Source organism: Rhinopithecus bieti, unplaced genomic scaffold (genome assembly GCF_001698545.2).
Source record: "Rhinopithecus bieti isolate Rb0 unplaced genomic scaffold, ASM169854v2 scaffold_33664, whole genome shotgun sequence".
Taxonomy (NCBI): Eukaryota; Metazoa; Chordata; class Mammalia; order Primates; family Cercopithecidae; genus Rhinopithecus; species Rhinopithecus bieti.
Window position 1 is genome coordinate 1055513 of NW_016814733.1, and position 19633 is coordinate 1075145.

The 19633-nt window shown below is 40.3% G+C and overlaps 1 long non-coding RNA gene across 7 annotated transcripts in view; it reads right to left on the reverse strand.

The window, feature by feature from the left end:
- The window catches only part of LOC108515173 (uncharacterized), a 106610-nt gene that overhangs the window by 22587 nt on the left and 64390 nt on the right, over positions 1 to 19633 (reverse strand). For all 7 annotated transcript variants that reach the window (XR_001881447.1, XR_001881443.1, XR_001881444.1 and 4 more), the window contains exons 7-8: positions 5601 to 5782; positions 4417 to 4695 (exon numbers count right to left, since the gene is read on the reverse strand). This is a non-coding gene — a long non-coding RNA (uncharacterized LOC108515173). The remainder of the gene's footprint in view (positions 1 to 4416; positions 4696 to 5600; positions 5783 to 19633) is intronic.

A 19633-nucleotide genomic window follows, 5' to 3' on the forward strand; every position in this document is an offset into this window, starting at 1 on the left:
ATGGTGTGTATGTGGTGGTGGTTATATATTGGGCTGTGTGGTATGGGGTGTTATGTAACGTGTGGTTATGGTGATGCACATGTATATGTGTGTGTGGTATGTGGTTTGTGTATACTAGCTGGCATGTGTGTGTGTGTGGGTATATGTAACGATGTGGTTATGTATGTGCATGTGAGGTACCATCTGTATGTGGGTGTGCTCGTGATATGTGGTCGTGTGGAGTATATTGGTCGTGGCTTGGTGTGTGGTGTATGTAACAGGAGTGGGGGTATGTATATGTGACTGCATGTGTATGGTGGTGTGCTGGATATGGTCGGTGTGTCGGTATACTATTGGGTGTGTGTGGGGTGTATGGTAACATGATGGTGGTGTGATGTGATGCATTTGGTATGGTGGTGTATGTGGTATAGTGACGGTATGTGGCTATATATTGGGTGTGGTGGTGGTGTGTGGGTGTATGGTAGAACATGAGTGGTTGTTACGTGAGTGCATGTGTGATGTGGTGGTCGTGGGTATGTGCGTGGTGGGATAGGTGATATTGCGGCTGTGTGTGTGTGGGCCAGGTGTATGGAACATGTGTTATGGTGTATGGTGATACATGTGTAGTGTGGGTGTGTGTCGGGTAGTATATGTGTGCGTAGGTGCTGTGGTGCATTAAGCATGAGTGGTGGTGTATGTGATGCATGTGTATGTGGTGTGTGGTTATGTGTGTGTGGTATATATTGGTGTGTGGCATAGTGTTGGTGGTATGTAACCAGCAGTGGTCGGTATATTGATGCATGTGGTATGTGTGTGTATTCTTATGTGGTGTGTGGTATATATTGGCGGTGTGGTGTGTGGGGTGTATGTACGGTGGTGTATGTGAGCGTGTGTATGTGATGTGTGTGGTATGTGGAATATATCGGTGTGTGTGGTGTGGGCATATGTAACATGTGTGGTATATGCAATGCATATGTATGTGATGGGTGTGGGGCGTGTGTGTGTGGTAAGGGGGTAGCTGCTCACCCTCAGAAGCTGTCCGCTGTCCCCTTCCTAAGGAGGGCTGTACACCAGTTGTCCAGGGCAACTTTCTGGGTGCCCCCCCAATCCTGCACTTTCCCTCAGCTGGGAAGCATAAGGCAGGAAGGGGAGGGGAGGTGGGAAGAACCTGGGACACAAAGGGCCTCTGTTGCCCTTCCTCACTCAGGCACAGTCTGGGGAAGACTTTGGCCACAGCCCACACTAGAAGGCTGTTTCCCAAGCCTGCTGGAGCCTCTGAAGGGCAGCAGCCAGCTCACACCCCATGCCCTGGATGGCCAGAAGGCACGGGAGACCACAGAGCATACAAACAGGGCAAGAGGAAACCATCTATCAATGACCAGGGACCAGAGGAAGCAAAGTTCCAACATCTCGCTCACGATCTCCCAAGGCACGGAGGGGAGTCTCCCTTTGCTGTGCTCAGCATTGGATCTGGGTTCCAGGGGAAGTTGTGGATCATCTCAAACCTCAACTCCATACCCTGATGACTTCACCTCATGATAAGTTCAAGAGCTGTGCAAATAAAAGGGACGGACTTGTTGACACGGATCTGATCAGGATGTGTTACCATGGGAATCAAAACCAGATCAGTTCAAAGAACACTCTGTGAGTCTCTACTAAGCATCAGGCACTGGGGTCAGGTGCTAGGTACTCAGGAACAAATAACACAAGGTCACTGCCCAAGAAAATTTCACAAGAAGATGGGTGCATAATCTCCAGATTAGTGTTAATGTGGAATAACGCCCAGGGTGCCTGGGGATTAACCCAGGAGTTTAAGAAAAGCTACCTGGAGAGTATCATGTCTGAATTCATACCTGAAAGATGAGTAAGACCCGGCCTGATGATGACAGATAAAAGAGGAGAATCCCAGGAAGAGGCAGGATTGTAAATAAAGGCATGGAAACCTAGAGCCCTATAGCGTGTGGGGAATTCCAGCAGCTTGGTCTTACAGGAGCACAGTATGTGAGGTGGACAAATAAAGGGGCTGTGGAGTCAATAGACGGGTCGGAGCATGGGGAGGAGTGTTCAGAGTTGCAATTTAGGGTATTGGTAAGACTGAACTGTGGCAGGCAAGCAGACCAACTGGAAGGCATGGGAACTTTCTGGGTGACAAAGGTAGCAAACCTGCTCAGGTTCACCTGGATACAATGGAGCATTAGACTGCAAGAACTGATGCCAAGTTTGGATGTTCCTGGAACAAGGGATCAAGTGCATGATTGTCCCCACTGCCTTGGGGAAGAAACTCCGCGAGAGGCATGATGTGTGACATCCTCTAAGCTGTAACTGTACAGACTCCAGACACCTCCATTACTCACCCACAAAGATTGGTTCAACTACTGTGTGGGAGAGAACTGCCTTATCACAGGGATATTGCAAATTTGCCAACAGAGGCATCGTTCCCATTTAGAACAGGCAGAGAGGAAGTCTCACTTTAAGCCAAGGGGAAAGGCTGACATAGAGAGGGGATTAATGGTATCTCATAAACATAACAATATCTCCATGATGTGAGAAGGAGTCAAAGAACTCCTCAGTTAGGCAATTCCCCATTGCCGAAAGCATCCCTCTGGAAAGCCTCAAATAGTAATAGAATATTTCTCCTCTCTTTCTCTGTGAGTCCACCCTCCTCTCCATTTGAGATGGCTGAGTATTGGCCCTGATGCTTGAAGAGTGATACATACCACTAGCTGATGCAGGGACATTACTCTGAGCCCTTCTTTTCACCTGCTTTTTCTTTATGTTTCTGGAATGACTCTGGAATCCCCTGTAGCTTCTCTCTTAATCCCCCAGGAAATACTGAACTTATCTCTCAGTCTCTATTTTCACTACTTAGTCAAAAATAGACCAGCTTTTCTTCTTTTTTTTTTTCTTTTCCAAATTTATTCCAGTGGAAAATGAACACGTAACAAGGGATAAGTGTTTATAGTCATGTCAACCAAGTCAATAGGACACAAGAAAAATGCCAGTGTTTAGTAATGTTGCTAAAGAAATGACGACACCAATACAAAGAGGTGTCTAAAACACCCATCTTTCATCCAGGTAAAACAACAACCCCAATCATCAATTGTCTACCTGAACAAAAAAGTTGCTGTTTCATTAGTATAGTTCAGTCAGTTGGTGCGCTACATACACGGCCTAATGCTCTCTGCCTAGCCTTTGTCTTGTGACTCCTTAGTGACATTCAACAGAAGACCAAGTGGCTTTGACTATGCGAGACTCTGAGCACCTTCAGAGAGGGGGACAGTCCCAGAGACCAAGGCCATGACAGAGTCAATGGGTGTGGGGGAAGCCAAATTAGTCACTGATAGTTTGGCTGTGTGCCGACCCAAATCTCGAATTGTAGCTCCCATAATTCCACTGTGTTGTGGGAGTGACCAGGTGGGAGGTAATTGAATCATGGGAGCAGGTCTTTCCTGTGCTGTTCTCCTGAGAGTGAATAAGTCTCATGAGATCTGATGGTTTTATAAAGGGGAGTTGCCCTGCACATGCACTTCTGCTTGCCTGCTGCCGTGTAAAATATGCCTTTGCTTCTCCTCTGCCTTCTGCCATGATTGTGAGGCCTCCCCAGCCATGTGAAACTGTGAGTCCATTAAACCTCTTTCCTTTATAAATTACCCAGTCTCTGGTATGTCTTTATTAGCAGCATGAGAGCAGACTAACATAGTTATCAAGAATGCCACCACTTAGAATCCTTCAGGGAGCCTCAGATCATCATGGCAAAGTTGCCATTTTCTGTTTGCCAGCTCCATCCTTGCTCAAGTTTCACTGTCCATCATTTGAGTGACAATATTAGAGGCTTGTAAGGAAGTGCCAGGCATTTTCTAGTCATGGAATCTTGAATTCAGGGCCTTGCAGTTTTAAAAATCAGTATAGGGTTTGAAAAGTCAATCACATTACTTTTCTGGGAGACATCCAATATCTTCTTGTGGCTATGTGGAGCGTGAAAGAAGCTGAGCGTATGTGGCACTGTGAGACACCATAATTGTACCTGTTTTCTGGGCTCTTCCACGTGTCAAACACCACCCAGAGGTTTATATTTATTAGCTTGTTTGACCCTCATCACAGCCCAACAACAATTATACTATTATTTTCTGCACTTTATAGACTAGGAAACCGAGTTACAGAAAAGTTGAGAAACATGCTAAGCCTACACCTTAGTCAGTGGTGAAGCAGGGATTCAAAACCCCACAGTCATGCTCTCAACCAGCCCTGGTTTATCTGCTGCATCTGCCATTCTCCACGTGTCACCTGGAGAAATGTTCTTCATCGGTTCAAGCCTCTATTTGCTCATTAACATCACTGGATAATTAAATTTCCCTCATTGATCAATTGTTAGGATTGGAGGGGATTATGCATGCTTGGCACAGGGGGCACCCCCATATTGACCCCCGAATATATTACCTGTTTCTATCACTGTCTCCAGCTGCCCTTTCCAGAGCACCCAGGCACATCATGGTTAAGGTGAATCACAGGTTTGAATTGTCCTGACTCCACGCAGCGGGGTTACAGTGCCTGCTGTCCATGGGATTTGGTCCTGTGACTTCCAATCCCAGCATGAGTATGAAACCGCTGGGCTTTTCCTCTCTCCTGGCCCAGCTTAGGGTTCACACCAGACTCTAGCGATGTCTTAGTGGCAATGGAGGTGACTGCCTGTCCTTTTAAGGGGCTTCTTTAAAAAACCTGAAAAAATTGGGGGGTTATGTTTCAAAGGCTATAATTTTAAGTTAGATGGTCTCAAAACTCAATTTCTGAATTTAATAAACTGTTTTCTTCAGTTCCAGCTGCTCTGAAATGACTCCCATGTCTCTTGATATAATTTCTGGCTCACTAGATAGCCTAAATATTGAAGTACATCTATACCTCTAATCCTCCCCAGATTTACTGAGAATCCATCCAGTCATTTGTGGATGATGATAAAATATTTATTTATATAAATAAGTTATTTATATAAATATGTAAGATAAGCACCTTAAATATTTTCTCAGTAGGCTTGGTAGAGATGAACAGAGAGAGTTGGTGACAGAGCCTTGTATAAACTCTGTAATGAAGTTTATGAAGACCCGACATTGGTTCTTCCAAAACAAGTATTTAAAATAATATGTTTTCCCATAGGCATCTTTTCCTTCCCAATTTTGTCACTGTAATTATTTATACTCCACTCCCTTTAAAAACAGCACTCTTCTTCTTGGTGGATACCAATGCACTTTGAGAAGAAGCAGGAACACATGTATTTCTAAATAATGAACTTGGGAGAAATTAACAGGCAAAGGATCAAGTACTACTAATATAAAAATGAAAAGTGAAATTAAACCCAAAGAGAAATGGCTACTTGGCTGGTCTGCCTAAAAGGGAGTCAGTCTCACTTTAAATCAGATCACTCATTTTTTCTTCAATATGTTAAAATGTAAAAATTTAAGATACAAATTCATAGAAGTAAATCCATCTACATTTTCAACATCCCACTTATATCTTAGCCTATTTTAAACTTACTTCTAACTCTTTACAATTTTAAAAAACTTATGCTTTCTTACTTAAACAAATACACATAACTAAAAGAATTCAGACAATTATTGAAAAATACATACATGGATAAAAGTGAAAAAAATATTCCTTCTCTTAGAATTGGCCACCATGAACCTTTAGGAGGTCACTAAGCACGTCAGAAAAGAGCAGGAGCCAGGCAGGAGCCAGCCTGACTACTTCTGGGTCTCTCCTGGTCCAGTCACATGTGTCCAGGCAGGACACAATGGTGTCTCAGTTTCCTCATCTGTAAATGAAGATGATGATGGTAGTACTTACACCACAGGGGTTACTGTCATGAGCTAACCCATGTAAAACACCTAGAATATATGTGACATAAATGTTAAATATTATTACTATTTTTAATATTATTGTGACTACAGGTATCTTTCTATGCATACGCAGAGCTAAAAGGATAGCGAGTTAGGAAAACTGTTCTAAATATTAGACCATTCTATAGATTGTATTTTTATCAAAACTATTGTATTAATTTTAGCTGAATTTGAATTGAAGTTGAAAATGAAAGGACTAACTAAAGAGACACTTCACTTTGAAATAAATGTCTCTTTACCACAGAAGTGTTATTTCCAAAAAGACCTTTCTAAAGTAAAAAATGAAGATTAAGGAAAACAAAGTAACAGTCAGATCCATTTTAAGCAAATCTTTATGCTTCAGTTTTAGATGTGGGCTCGTAGCAATTCTGCCAAGATCCAATTGTTTGTTATTGTAGAACATTTTTAAATAATTTTTCAGGCACATCATGTCTGCAAGATGATCTGAACCCATAATTCTTATGATTATTAATAACAAGTTTTATACTTAAATGGATTCAATCCTCACTACAAAGCCATTTAATATATTTTCTCCTCCTCACTTTACTTTTTAAAAAAACTCTTTGGTTAGATGAGACTTACACAGAGCTATTTGTTGTTTGTTTTGGTTTTATTTTATTTATTTATTTTAAAATTGTTTATTTGTTTATTTTTATTGAGACAGAGTATCTCTCTGTGCCCAGGCTAGAGTGCAGTAGTGCCATCTTGGTTCACTGCAACCTCTGCCTCCCGGGTTCAAACAACTCTCCTACCTCAGACTCTTGCGTAGCTGGGACTATGGGCAGGCACCATCATGCCCGGCTAATATTTGTGTGTTTTGTACAGATGGGGTTTCACCATACTACCTAGGCTGGTCTCAAACTGGACTCAAGCAATCCACTCACCTCAGCCTCCCAAAGTGCTGGGATTACAGACATGAGCCACTACGCCCTGCCTTGTTTGTTTTTTAATTTCCAAAATGGTTCAAAGATGTTCACTTGAGTTCTTTCATGTTTGACAATGTTTCCCTATTACCTTTCGATTTTGAAGGCACCTTGGCTATGAATAACCAAGTGACTCTTTTAGGAGTCTTTGCCTTAAGACTTCCTATTTTTTTGGTACAGGCAATCAGTGTAGAAAAGCCTGAGGCCAGTTGAATTTTTTTCTTGGTAGTAGCAATTTTACTTTTCTGCCTGGGTTCATGGGAAAAGGAGTATTTATAAAACACTTAATTAGTAAGTGTCTAAGTATTAAGAATTCTGGAACAATTTTTTTAAAAATATGGTGTGGTTATTTGTTCTTTCAGAAAATGTTAAATATCAAACATGTTTTTCCATTTGTAGGGTTTTTTGTTTTGTTTCAGAGACATCACTTTACCTTATGTTGAACGGTACACAAACCTATTAGTTTCTCTCCTATTTTAATATTTTGCCTTTATCATTCACATTACTCAGTGATATTTATTAGGTCTTTTCTTCATATCACTAATTTGATTTTTTAGACTTTTCCCTGTTCTTTGGTGTTCTAATTTGTTTTTTAAAATTATTTTTCATTTTCTTATTAAGGCATTATTTACATGCCATAAATTCACCCTTTTAATGCAGAGTTCTTCACATTGATAAACAGTCACGTAACCACGACTGCAATCAACACATAGAACAATCATTCATCTTCAAAATATTTGCTCACACCCTTTTGTGGGCCGTGGCAACCACCAATCTGTTTTCTGTCTGTATCGTTTTGCCTTTTCCAAAATATTATATAAATGTGATCATATATTATGTAGACTTTGGCTTCTTTCATTTAGTGTATACATTTGATATCCACTCATGTTGTTGCCAGCGCCAGTAACTTGTTCTTTTTATTGCTCTATACTATTACATTTTATGGATGTACCACAGTGTGTTTATCCATTCCTCTCTTGAGAGACATTTGAGTTATTTCCAGTTTGGGCTGATTGCAAATAAAGCTTCTATAAACATTTGGCTGTAAGTTTTTGTGTGAACACAGTTTTCATTTCACTTTGGTAAATCTTTTGCCTCTTTTACAATTGGATTTCTTATTTTCTTATGCAATTTTGAGTACTCTTTACATATTCTGAATATAAGTTCTTTACTGCAGAAATGATTTGCAAGTATTTTCTCCCAGTCTGCAGTTATCTTTTCATATTTTTAACCAAGTTTATGTTTCAGTTCAGTAACAACTGGGTTTTTGCTTATGTCCTGTGATCTGAAAGTTCTCTTCTATTTAATTGCCTTTGATCATTTTATCTTGAGCTAACCCGAATTTTCATTCTTAGTAAATTGCTCTGTAACATAAAACAATGCTAATAATTTCCTTTCATCCCGTATTTTCTTCTAGCTTGGCTTCCTCTAATTTTCACACCATGTTCCTCTGGCCCCACCCCACATACATGGTACTTTTGCACCTAAAAGAGGTTGACTTGGTGATCATATTGCATTTTCCATCTGGCTTATGTTTGCCCAACTCTGATTAGGCACGTTGTTTGTTCTGATAAAGTCTGGGTTACTGTTTTCTCAGTGATCTATAATTTTCAGATGAGTGAATATATCATAGTCCACTCATTTTCTCTACCCCAAGAACATGTTAGAGGTTCAGGGAATGCTAAACGAATGCTGCTGTTTAATTTTCCTTTCTTTCTTCTTTCAAAAAGAATGCCTGCATTCAGCTCTCCCTCGAAGCATTTGTTAAATATTCTTTACCAGGACTCATTTCATCTGGTCAGTGTGGGAGTAGGGTGTGGTCCTACTCCCATTGAGAATACCCCCAATTCCTTGTGTAGCTGTCATGTCCTCTCTTTGGATAAAGAGAGTGACTGCTCTGTTGATCACATGTCTAGTTTCACACCTGTCTCTCCAACAGCCATCTCCACTTACCTGTCAGATAAAGAGCTCCCTTTCTTTATGTGGTACACATAAAGAAAGATGTGGGTACACAGTGAGAATTTTAAGGGCTCTGACAGCTTAGCGTGGCTTCTGAGGGTGGAGAGGGGTTATTAGGAACCATCCCCACTGAGGTCTCTCTGTCCTCTCCAAGACTTTCTGTTTTTTCCTTTGCCATCAAGCTTTGGACTTTGTGGCTCCAGGTTAAGCTTTACTTAATTTGGTTACTGTTGGTCCAAAACTTCAAAATAATTTTTATTACTCATTTGTACCTTTTATTAGACTTAGGAAAGGAAAATTGCAATTCATTCCTTACTTCTGGCATTAATAAATTCAAGCCAATGCTTAAAATATTAAAATACCTCTGCACCTACTGGAAATAGTCACTGTGCTAACCCCACTCATGCAACACCCAGAATCCTTCTCCATAGCCTTGACTGCCCTGGCCTTTGCCCCCTAGAAAATTCCTACCTCACCTCTTGTTGATCCAGCTCCCAAAGAGCTGATGCCTGGACCATCAAAGGACTTCTAGGGCCCTGTACCAGTACTGCTGGTCACTGATGAGTGTGCCTGCATTGGCTGTTATGCAAGTGAGACTACGTGGTAAACATTTTCAGTGTCACCCCTACGTGTGATTACCTCTCTCATGATGCTATTTTACCCAATTCTGTCATCACATCTTTGGCTGTCTGTCTTCTCACAGTCTGGAATATGAGTTCCTTGAGGGTAACACTTCAAGTAAAAAACATTTGTTTAACCTCTTTTACATGCCATGTTCATCTTCCGTTAAACTTTTCCCAAGATATAGCAAAGTTGGTATCCTTACTCCATTTTACAGATGAAAAGCCTGAGGGCTAGTGAGTTTTGGCAGCCTGTGCAAAGTTATTTTGCTAATAAGGGCCTAAAACAAGATTTAGATTCAGCCATGTTCCATCAATTGCCTAGGAAAGATATTTCCAGTGGAATGTTTTTATAAATAATACTATGGGATAGGAGCAGCCTCCATATGATAAACAGGGTGACATTAATTTCTTATAACATGCATGCACCTGAGACTTTTTTTGAGGACGTAAAAAAAAATCTTTATATCCGTTAGAACATAGCAGACTGCATGGTTCCTCGTTGGCTCAAATAAATGATTGTAAAATTAAGGCAAGCAAGGATGAATGAATGGATGGATTAACTGATTGATTAGTTGATTAATTACTGTTTCAGAAGGCACATTATTGGGAATATGCAAAGGCAGTGTAGTTGAATTGAGAGGCAGTATGTACAGCATTTTAGAGCATAGACTATGAACTTTCCCATAGTGTGAATAAAATAGAATTTATTTGATAATTCTCTATTAATAGACACTTAAGTTGTTTTCATTTTACATTATTCAATTAATAATGATGAATATCTTGTATATATTTTGGGAAGCATGTGTGGATGTTCACATAGGTTACATTTCTAGAAACAGAATCATTTGCTCAAAGGCATATGCAAGTTGAACACACTTTGATACTTTCAATTCCCTTCCAAAGTGGCTCCTACCATTTTATACTGCTGCAAACAATTTGTGAAAGAGCCATTTACCCACATCTTTACCAAGGATGGTTACATTTTATCTGTAATTTTTTGTTAAAAATATCAGTGCTTCTTATACCAGTCAGAATGACTAGTAATAAAAAGTTCAAAAATAACAGATGCTGGCAAGGTTACAGAGAAAAGGGAACACTTGTACACTGTTGGTGGGAGTATAATAAATTAGTTCAATCATTGTGGAAAACAGTATGGCAATTTCCCAAAGAGCTAAAAGTAGAACTGCTATTGAACCCAGCAATCCCACTACTAGGTATATACCCAGAGGAATATAAATCATTCTACCATAAAGACACATGCACGTAAATGTTCATTGCAGCCCTATTCACAATAGCAAAGACATGGAATCAACCTAAATGCTCTTCAATAACAGACAGGATTAAGAAAATATGGTACATATACACCATAGAATACCACACAGCCATATAAAGCAACAAGATCATGTCTTTGCTTGAACATGGATGGAGCTGGATGTTTTTATCCTTAGCAAACTAACACAGGAACAGAAAGTCAAACACTGCATATTATCACCTATAAATGAGAAGCTAAATTATGAGAACTCATGAAAACAAAGAGGAGAACAACAGACCCTGGGGCCTACTTGAGGGTGGAGGGCGGGAAGAGAGAGAGAAGCAGAAAAAAAATAACTGTTCGGTGGGTACTAGGCTTAATACCTGGGTGATGAAATATGTACAACAAACTCCCATGACATGAGTCTACCTATATAATAAAATCAACTTTTATTTTATTACCTATATAACAAAATAAAACTCAAAATATACATATGTATAATGAATACATATATTATATATAATATATGTATAATATATACATATGTTATATAATATATACTATCTATATATAATATATATAATATTCTACATAGCTAATATATGTCTACATAACTATATAATATACATATGATTATATATTTATATATAATACATATGACTATATACATTTATATATAATATACACATACATTATATATATGTTATATAATGTATAATCTATAACATGTGTATATTATATATATACATATATTCATGCCTTATAGCATTAATTTACATTTTCTGGCTTACCAGTGAGGCTGAGCAAAATTACCACTATTAATAGTTGTTCTTTTTTTCTGTGAATTGCCTATTTATGCCTTTTGTTCATTTTTAACTCAGTTGTTTATCATTTTATTAATTTATATCATGGATGTTAATCAGTTGCAACCAATACGTTGACCCAATGATGCCCCTGATTATTCCTGTTATTTTACTTTGTTAAAAAAAGTAAATATGTTTAATCTAATGATTGTTTTAGGGTGCAGAAGTTTTTGGTATTTTTTTTTTTTTGTAGCCAGTTGATCAGTTTTTTCCCTTGTGGCCTCCGAGAAAAATAGTGATTATAAAAGTATTCTTTTAAATTTTCTCCTAATAGTTTCATAGTTTTGGCTTTCATATTTAGATCTTAAATCCATCAACATCTTTCTTTGTGAGTGTGTATGTAATGAGAGCAAGAGAAAAGAGAGGAAACAGAAATAGATGTGTACTAATATCTAACTTTATTTTCTAACTTGTTTCAACACTGTATACAGGTACTTTTGCTTAGAAAAAAAAAATCAAGAAACCACTGAAAACTAACGGGAACCTTCTTTTTTTTTTTTTTTTTTTTTTTTTGAGATGGAGTCTTGCTCTGTCACCCAGGCTGGAGTGCAGTAGTGCAAGCTCAGTTCACTGTAACCTCTGCCTCCCAGGTTCAAGAAATTCTCCTGCCTCATCCTTCCGAGTAGCAGAGACTACAGTCGTGTGCCACCTTGCCGGCTAATTTTTCTATTTTTAGCAGAGACAGGGTTTCATCATGTTTAGCCAGGTTGGTCTTGAACTTCTGAGCTCAGGTGATCCGCCTGCCTCAGCCTCCCAACGTGTTGGGATTACAGGCGTGAACCACCGTGCCTGGCCCTAACTAGAACTGTCTAACAAGAGGGTTTTAATGTAGCTAAATATAAAAGGCTTTCATTAAGCAGTCATAAGCAATCTGTAATTAATGAGAGTGTTATCTCTGTCCAGTATCTAATTATTTTTTGGTTTTGTTTTATTTTGTTTTGTTTTTTGAGGCAGAGTTTCACTCTTTTTGCCTAGGCTGGAGCTAATTGTTATATTTGTAAATCTTGACTTAATGCCTTGACCAAGGCTCAGTGCAATATTAAACAGCAGCACTGGTAGTGTACCTTTGGTTTATTCCCCATGGATGAGAAGGCTTCTGTTATTTCATCAGTACATATGATATTTGTTGTAGCTCACTGATTAATAACCTTCACCCAGTTAAGAAAGTTCTATTTGATTCCTCTAAGGACTCTAAATTCAGAGAGCCCTAGTCCTGACTAACTATTAAATCATACATATACACTGGCCTCTCTGAAAATGGAAGACTAGAACAGTTTTCTCATAAGTCTTCAGTTAATTGTCTATTGAAGACCTACTCTCTCCCAGGGCCTCCCTGAATTCTGGGATAGGAATTAATCAGAGGTTCTGCAGGAGGGCTTTTCTCCCACCTGTAGGGCTCACGTGTCCTCGGCTTTGCTGTTTTGTGTTCCACCTTCCCTTTATGTCTTCCAGCTTCAGAGATTCCTCACTGTTCTCATCTGCAGGGAACATACCTCACAACTTTTGGCATGGCATGACTGTGTATTTATTTTTACTCCTACGTTGCTTCTGTGACAAATGGTGGAGTATGATTCAACAGTTTTATATATTTTAAAAATGTAACAAAGTATTCTAGATCTCTTTCTTCTCACAGTGTATCTCAGAAATCTAACTACATAAGAGCTGCCTTGTTCTTTTTAATGACTGCATAGTATTCTCTTGTATAGCTGTCTTATAATTTATAATAAAACCAGCCTCCTACTAATAGATCACCTTTAGGTTTCCTCCAATATTTCGCTATTACAATCAATCCTGCCACAAAGATTCCTGGGTAAACATTATTTCACACATGTAGAAGTTTATTTGTGAGAAAATATCTATAATGAAATTTCTAGGAAAAGGTATACTCATTTTAAGTTTAAAAGATATTGCCAGACTGTCTTCCATGTAAGTCATACCACTTTATAATGCCTATCTGGGAACATTTTTCATTTTCCCCTTTAGGTTGTCTGTATCTTATTGATTTGTAAAAGCTTCATATGTTTTTGAAATTAGCTATTTATTGATCTTATGAATTATAGACATTTCCCCTGTATTTTTTAATGTTTCGATTATTTTAGCTATGTGGAATTTTCTACTTGTATGAAGTTGAATTTATCAGCATTTTCATTTGGGGTCCCTGCTTTTGTGTCATGCTCCAGAAGGTCTTCCATACCCCAAGATTGCTTTTAAAATTTAAAATTTCTTCTGTGGTTTACCATAAAACCTTTACAATTTTACCCTTTAGCATTTAAATTTAATATATCTGGAATTCACTGTAATGTAAAGTACAAAGCATGAATCCAACATTTTCTCATTCCCTGAGGGACAGCCCCGATACATTCATTTTGAATGCTTATGAGCCAGTCTTACCAGCCCCTCCCTTAGCCAGGTGATCTCCATTTACAGGAGTTCTTGAACAACCCCAATTCCTCTTCCTTAACACATGCAGTGCCTGCTAATTAGTCCAACATGTGAATGATCTAAGGTATCACTCCTACGTCATCAGTGTGTCTTCTCTCCAGAATGAATTCTATCAGCATGAAAAATGTGGTCATATTGCCCACTAAAAACCAAACACATTTAAATGAACTCTGCCACCACCCGCCCCCTACCCACCCCAGGTTTCCTCTGATTGTCCACTCACCTTTATAAGATGACTCTGAAAGAGTTGCCTATTGTCTGCACTGGGCTGTCTGTGATTCCTCTCCTCTGACTACACTCTGTCTCCCGGACCCGGAATCAAAACAGGGCTTGGCAAGGCCACCAGTGACCTCCCTAGGCTAATGGTCTCCAGTGGCTGGGTCTCGGCGGTCTCCACACTACTTGATCTATTGGAAGATCAGCAGCATAAATCTCTCCTGTAGAAATGCTTCTTGACCTGATTGTAGGTCATGGCTCTCCCTTAGCCCTCTTTCTCTTACCTGCTCTTCCTTCTCAGTCTCCTCTCCCAGTTTCTCCTCATCTGCCTGTTAATTATCTATGCTCCAGGGCTGAGTCCTCAGACCCTCTCCCTCTTCTATCCCTTCTCTCTCCCTTGATGAGCTCATCTCACCTCCTGGTTTTAAACAGCATTTAAATGCTAAGGACCCTCAGGGTGATGTCTCCATCAGCACCAGACTCCTGTATAATTGTCTATTTGGCATCTCCACTGTGTGTCTAATTGAACATCTCAAATTAACACTTTCAAAAATGAATCTCTAGCTCCAGCTCCCAAACCTGCTCCCTCCTTTCTTCCTCCACCTAAATCAATGCCAACTTCATTCTGGCAGCTGTTCAGGAAAAACCCTTGGAGCCATCCTTGGCGTTTGTCTTTGTCTCACATCTCGTATTCAATCAATCACCAATCCTATTGTGTCTACCCTGAGAATGGATTCAGAAACTGACCACTGCTCACCATGCCTGTCCTAGGCCCCAGGCCCCAGCCTCCAAATCGGTCTCCTGCTTCTGCCCTTCCCCACGGCCAGAATGTGGTCCTTTGCAGGCAGGTCCCAACCTGTCAAGGCTCTGGGAATGGCTCCCTCCAGTGGGTCCCATGCAATTCGCATGGCCTCTAAGGCTCTTGAGGGTGTATCTCAGACATCTCTACTCTCACCTCCCATCATCCTCTCCCTGCGCTCTCTGCAGCCACCACACGGGACTTCTCCACACTCCTTGGAAATATCGAACACCTCCCTGCAGCAGTGCCTTTGCACCTGCCGTTTTCTTATCCTGGAATGCTCTCCTCAGGTGGCCACATGACTCACTCCCTCACTTCCCTTATACAAAATCCCTGACTCTGCTCAGCATCAGATTCGAATGGCCTTCCCTCATCTCTCTAAAGAAGTAGCCTCCGCTCCAACACAGGCTATCCCCTCCCTGGCTCACTTCTCTCCATAGTACCTAGTCCCTTCTGTATCATGTGCCAGTCTGGTTTCTGTAACTCCATGCCCTAGATGTGAGCTTCTTGATAGTTGAACTTCCACAGCTGAATTCCCAGTAGCTCAAGCATGCCTGGCTCAGAGGAGGCATTCATAAACATGTGCTGAATAAGGGAAGGAATTCTGTCCAAGGAGCATCTGGTATATATCCTGCCTTCTAAGGCACGGTGAGTAGATGTACAGTCAAAGGGACTCAACTTTTCACAGTTCAGTTAAAGGAACTCTGTGCTAGAGCAAATAAAACTCCATTATATTCCCATATTTGGTATAACCAGGTGGAAGCCTTGGATAAGTCCATTTATTGAGTGTCCAAAATTCCTTGCCAGAAGACGAATTTCATCCTGCAATCAAACCCAGTTCACTGGAATTTGGGTAGAAAGTGTGGGAAAATATATATTATAAAAGCAGACTTTTCAACTTTCCCCTGACCCTAATCCTCCTGTTAGTCTCACTACCTTGTGAATGGTGCCTGGATGGGTACAGTGACCCAGACACCCTTCTCCATGCCTCTCCAGCATCCAAGAAGTCACCAATAGAATCTCCTTCATTTCTCTCAACTCTATTTTCTTCCCACCTTTCCAGGTACCTCTGTCTTAGAGCAGCCTCATTTGTGCAGATTGCTGAGAAAGCTCCATAATTGGCCTCCTAACCTCCAGTGGTGCTTCCTTTCTGTTGATGCTTCACCCTGGAGTGCAAATATGTCCCAGTCCCTCCCTTGCTTAGAATCCATCAAATGTTCTTGCCTTTACATCAGGTTCAGTCTCCATGAATGATCACACAAGACTCTCCATGTGGTTGAAGCTTCACTGTGCTCATGTCCTGGCCTCATTACCTACGTTTCTCAAAACCCATGGTGCAATTCCAGACCTCAGTGCCTCAGCCTGTGCCACTCTTTTTTTCCCAAAGCAGCCTGGCTTGTCCCACCTCCCTCTAATGTCTGCCTTTGCTGTCCCCTAGCTCCTGTATTTCCTTCTCTCAAAGCCCTTTCCAGAAGGCTATAATGCTAGCTGAAGTGTCTACCTCCCCACGCTAGGCTCTCAAAGGAAATAGCTCTTTCTACTCCCAGCCCTGCAACCAACCATTACGGGCACTCGATAGCTGTAAAATGGGCCAGTGAAGGTGTGGAAGCACTTTGAAATGTTTATAAAACACTAACCAGGTACCACTAACGTATTGTTACTGCAGTGTGGAAAACTATGCAGAGGAAAAGTGCCTGGGAAAGATTGGTATGTGTGCCTTTAGTGCTATGCCTCGTGTGCTTCCAGCCAAAGTCACAGTATCCATTTTGCACTTATCACCTCGTTTCATTTCACGACTGCCCCTTTGCCAAAATATCCCCAGGATGCTTTCTGCAAATCACAAAAGTGGTTATTCAGCTTATTTTGGGAAGACAAACAGAAGCCCATTTAATTTCACTGTTCAAATAAACATTCTACCTACTGGACTTTGATTCCAGTTGGAAATGGACCAGGTAGCTATGTATTCTCTCATGTTTGCAAAAGAGGAAGTTGCTGGCCTTGCCATTTACTCCTTTAGGTCAGCCAAGGACCAGGACAAATGTACATTACACACTGAGTATATATCTGGAAAAAGCAAATATCAGAAGAAAACACTGTGACCTTAAGAGCAATCCAAAGCACAGAGGCCCGAAAAGCTCCTTGCAATTTGGGTTTTTTTCCAACAGAGCAGCACATTAAGTTGGACCATTAACCCAAATGAAAGGTTTCAGATTTATTTCATTGGCAGATGGAAATTAAGTTGCAGAAGCATCCAGCACAGGCTAGAGTATATTTAATTTCATTTATTTTTAATTACGCAAGTAATACATGAATATATTGTCACTATAAAAATTCAGACAACACAGATAAAGTTAATGTTGCTCTTGACCACTACTCCACTCATTCCTCTGCCTGAGAGTTACTGCTGCTATCAATTTGAAGTGTCATGAGACACACACAGTACACACACACATTCACACACCAAGATGTGAAAAATAGCTATTTAATCTTAGCTTTGGCTGAGGTCCCACCATAATAAACACTATATTCTAAAGTAAAACACAAGATCATTATGGAGGGCACCAATGGAAGTGGCCAAAAATAGTTATGTGACTCTTAATTCCTGAACTATGTCAAGGACCTGAAAGGACTTTGAGAAGGACATTAAGTGGAGGGAGGTTTTGATTAAAGCGTCAGCCCTTCACCTCCATGGAGGCAGTGAGAGATGACGCATTTTTGTTCTGCTCAAACCAAGAAAACCTTCAATAGGACAATTCTGAGAACTTGATACATGTCCCTAACATGGTTATATTTGGCCATCTTTTACTGTATAAGTTTTGCATTTTTGTTTTTCAATAATCCCTTTCTTATTTTCAAGGTCAGAAATATACTCTATTTTCTGATGTTTTATTGTTTAGGCATTTGATTTGCCTAGCTTTTTGTTTTCATGGTGTGATAAAGTGACCTAACTTTACTTTTTGCCAAAGGGATGACAAATTATTTCAACATCGTTTATTAAGTAAGTAGCCCTTCATTACACTCTGGTTTGGAGACCACTTTTATTGGATACTAAAATTCCAAATATTCACTGGTCACTTTCTGAATTGTGTTCCACAGCATTGATCTACTTGTCTATTCCTTTAAGAGTGCATTCGTTACAATTCAATTGTGCTTCCTTTTCCAGAGGTTGAGAACAGCACAAAAAATAACATTATACCTATCACTGTGTGTTTTCCAGATGATACCAGACAAAGTAAAACCTGGGTTGTGGTGATGGAAGCACCAGTGTCTGACGTCTGATGCAGACCCTTCCATGAAGGCAGGTCACAGACTTGCTCTCACCCTCAACCCCTCTGCATATAATTCTCAGTTCCTCCAGAAAGCATTTTCCCTGTGCTTCAGAGGGACTATTTGTCTAACAAAGACATTTGCCATTTTCTACTCCTTCTTTAGCCTCCCTAGGATATGCCTGGTGGTACGTCTATGAAGCTAACATGGTGCACCCACGCCTCCACCCCTTTCCCTGTCCTGCCACATGACTGCCTCTTTTGAGGACTCCACATTGGTGACTGAATATACTCTGGAGGGCATAGTGATCTAGCCTTCCCATTGTTTCTTACTTCTTTTTGCAGCACTGTCTTCCTTAGAATCAGGCATAAAATCATGGGACTCCAATGGAAGACTCCGGGGACCCTGGCCCACGGCCCATCAGACAGTCCCTCATGGGCTCAGATACCCCTTCATCCGTATGAACTGAGGACTGTAAGATATCCACAGCTTCAGTTCTCATAGCTGGGACCTCTGCTTTATGTCATAAAGTTTACCAGGAAACAAGCATTTGTTACCTCTTCTGGGCAGTGGGCACAGTGCTGCATCTTTATGAGAGTTTTGTGAGGACTAAAGAGACCCTATATGCTCAGTTCATTGTAAGGGCTTAGCAGGTGCCACTGACCTTTCCTCCTCGCTGAATCAGGCTGACACCCAGAGGAAGCACTGCCTCTCCCCTGAAGCTTCCTCTACTGCAGTCTCTGTGCTCATCGCAAGGATCTCTCTTTACTGACTTATATTTGTTTCTGTTCTTATATTTTTTTCTCTATGGACAGACTTCTATTTTCAGAAGATATTTAAGTCACAATATTCTGGACTCTGGCTTAGTTAGACCAACCATCTCTTGATTGTCTGTGGAAACTGAATCAGGAACACCCCAGAGAGCTGTCCCTGGATGTAATTCACAGCTTCATTTAGTCATTATCATCAAAGTTAATGAAGGCCATAAACTGTTTCATAACATACCAATGGGCAGTATGATTGGAGGGAAAGCTGGACACCTCACCATAAAACTTGCACAGCAGAAAGCGCTCAACTAAACAAAACCTTCTTATGAAGAAAAAGACAATAAAACCATATTCAGTTTAGTGAACCTTTCACACTTGGTAACATGAATGTTAAGTCAAAAGAACAATGGAGGTGTGAGCTTTTTTATCAAATTTTTATTTCAGGTCAAATAAGCAATTTTGTTTGTTGTTAAGCGTAAAGAGAGTTTTTGGTTAGCTTTTCAGTTATAACTTTATCTTACCCACTTCTAGAAAAGCTTTGAGGCTACTTGAAGTAAAGTCCTATAGACGAGAGAACATAACATTAAAAGATAGAAAGAAAACTTATAAAGAAGATAGAAGAGAAATAATTGCACTAGAAACCTGGCCAATAACA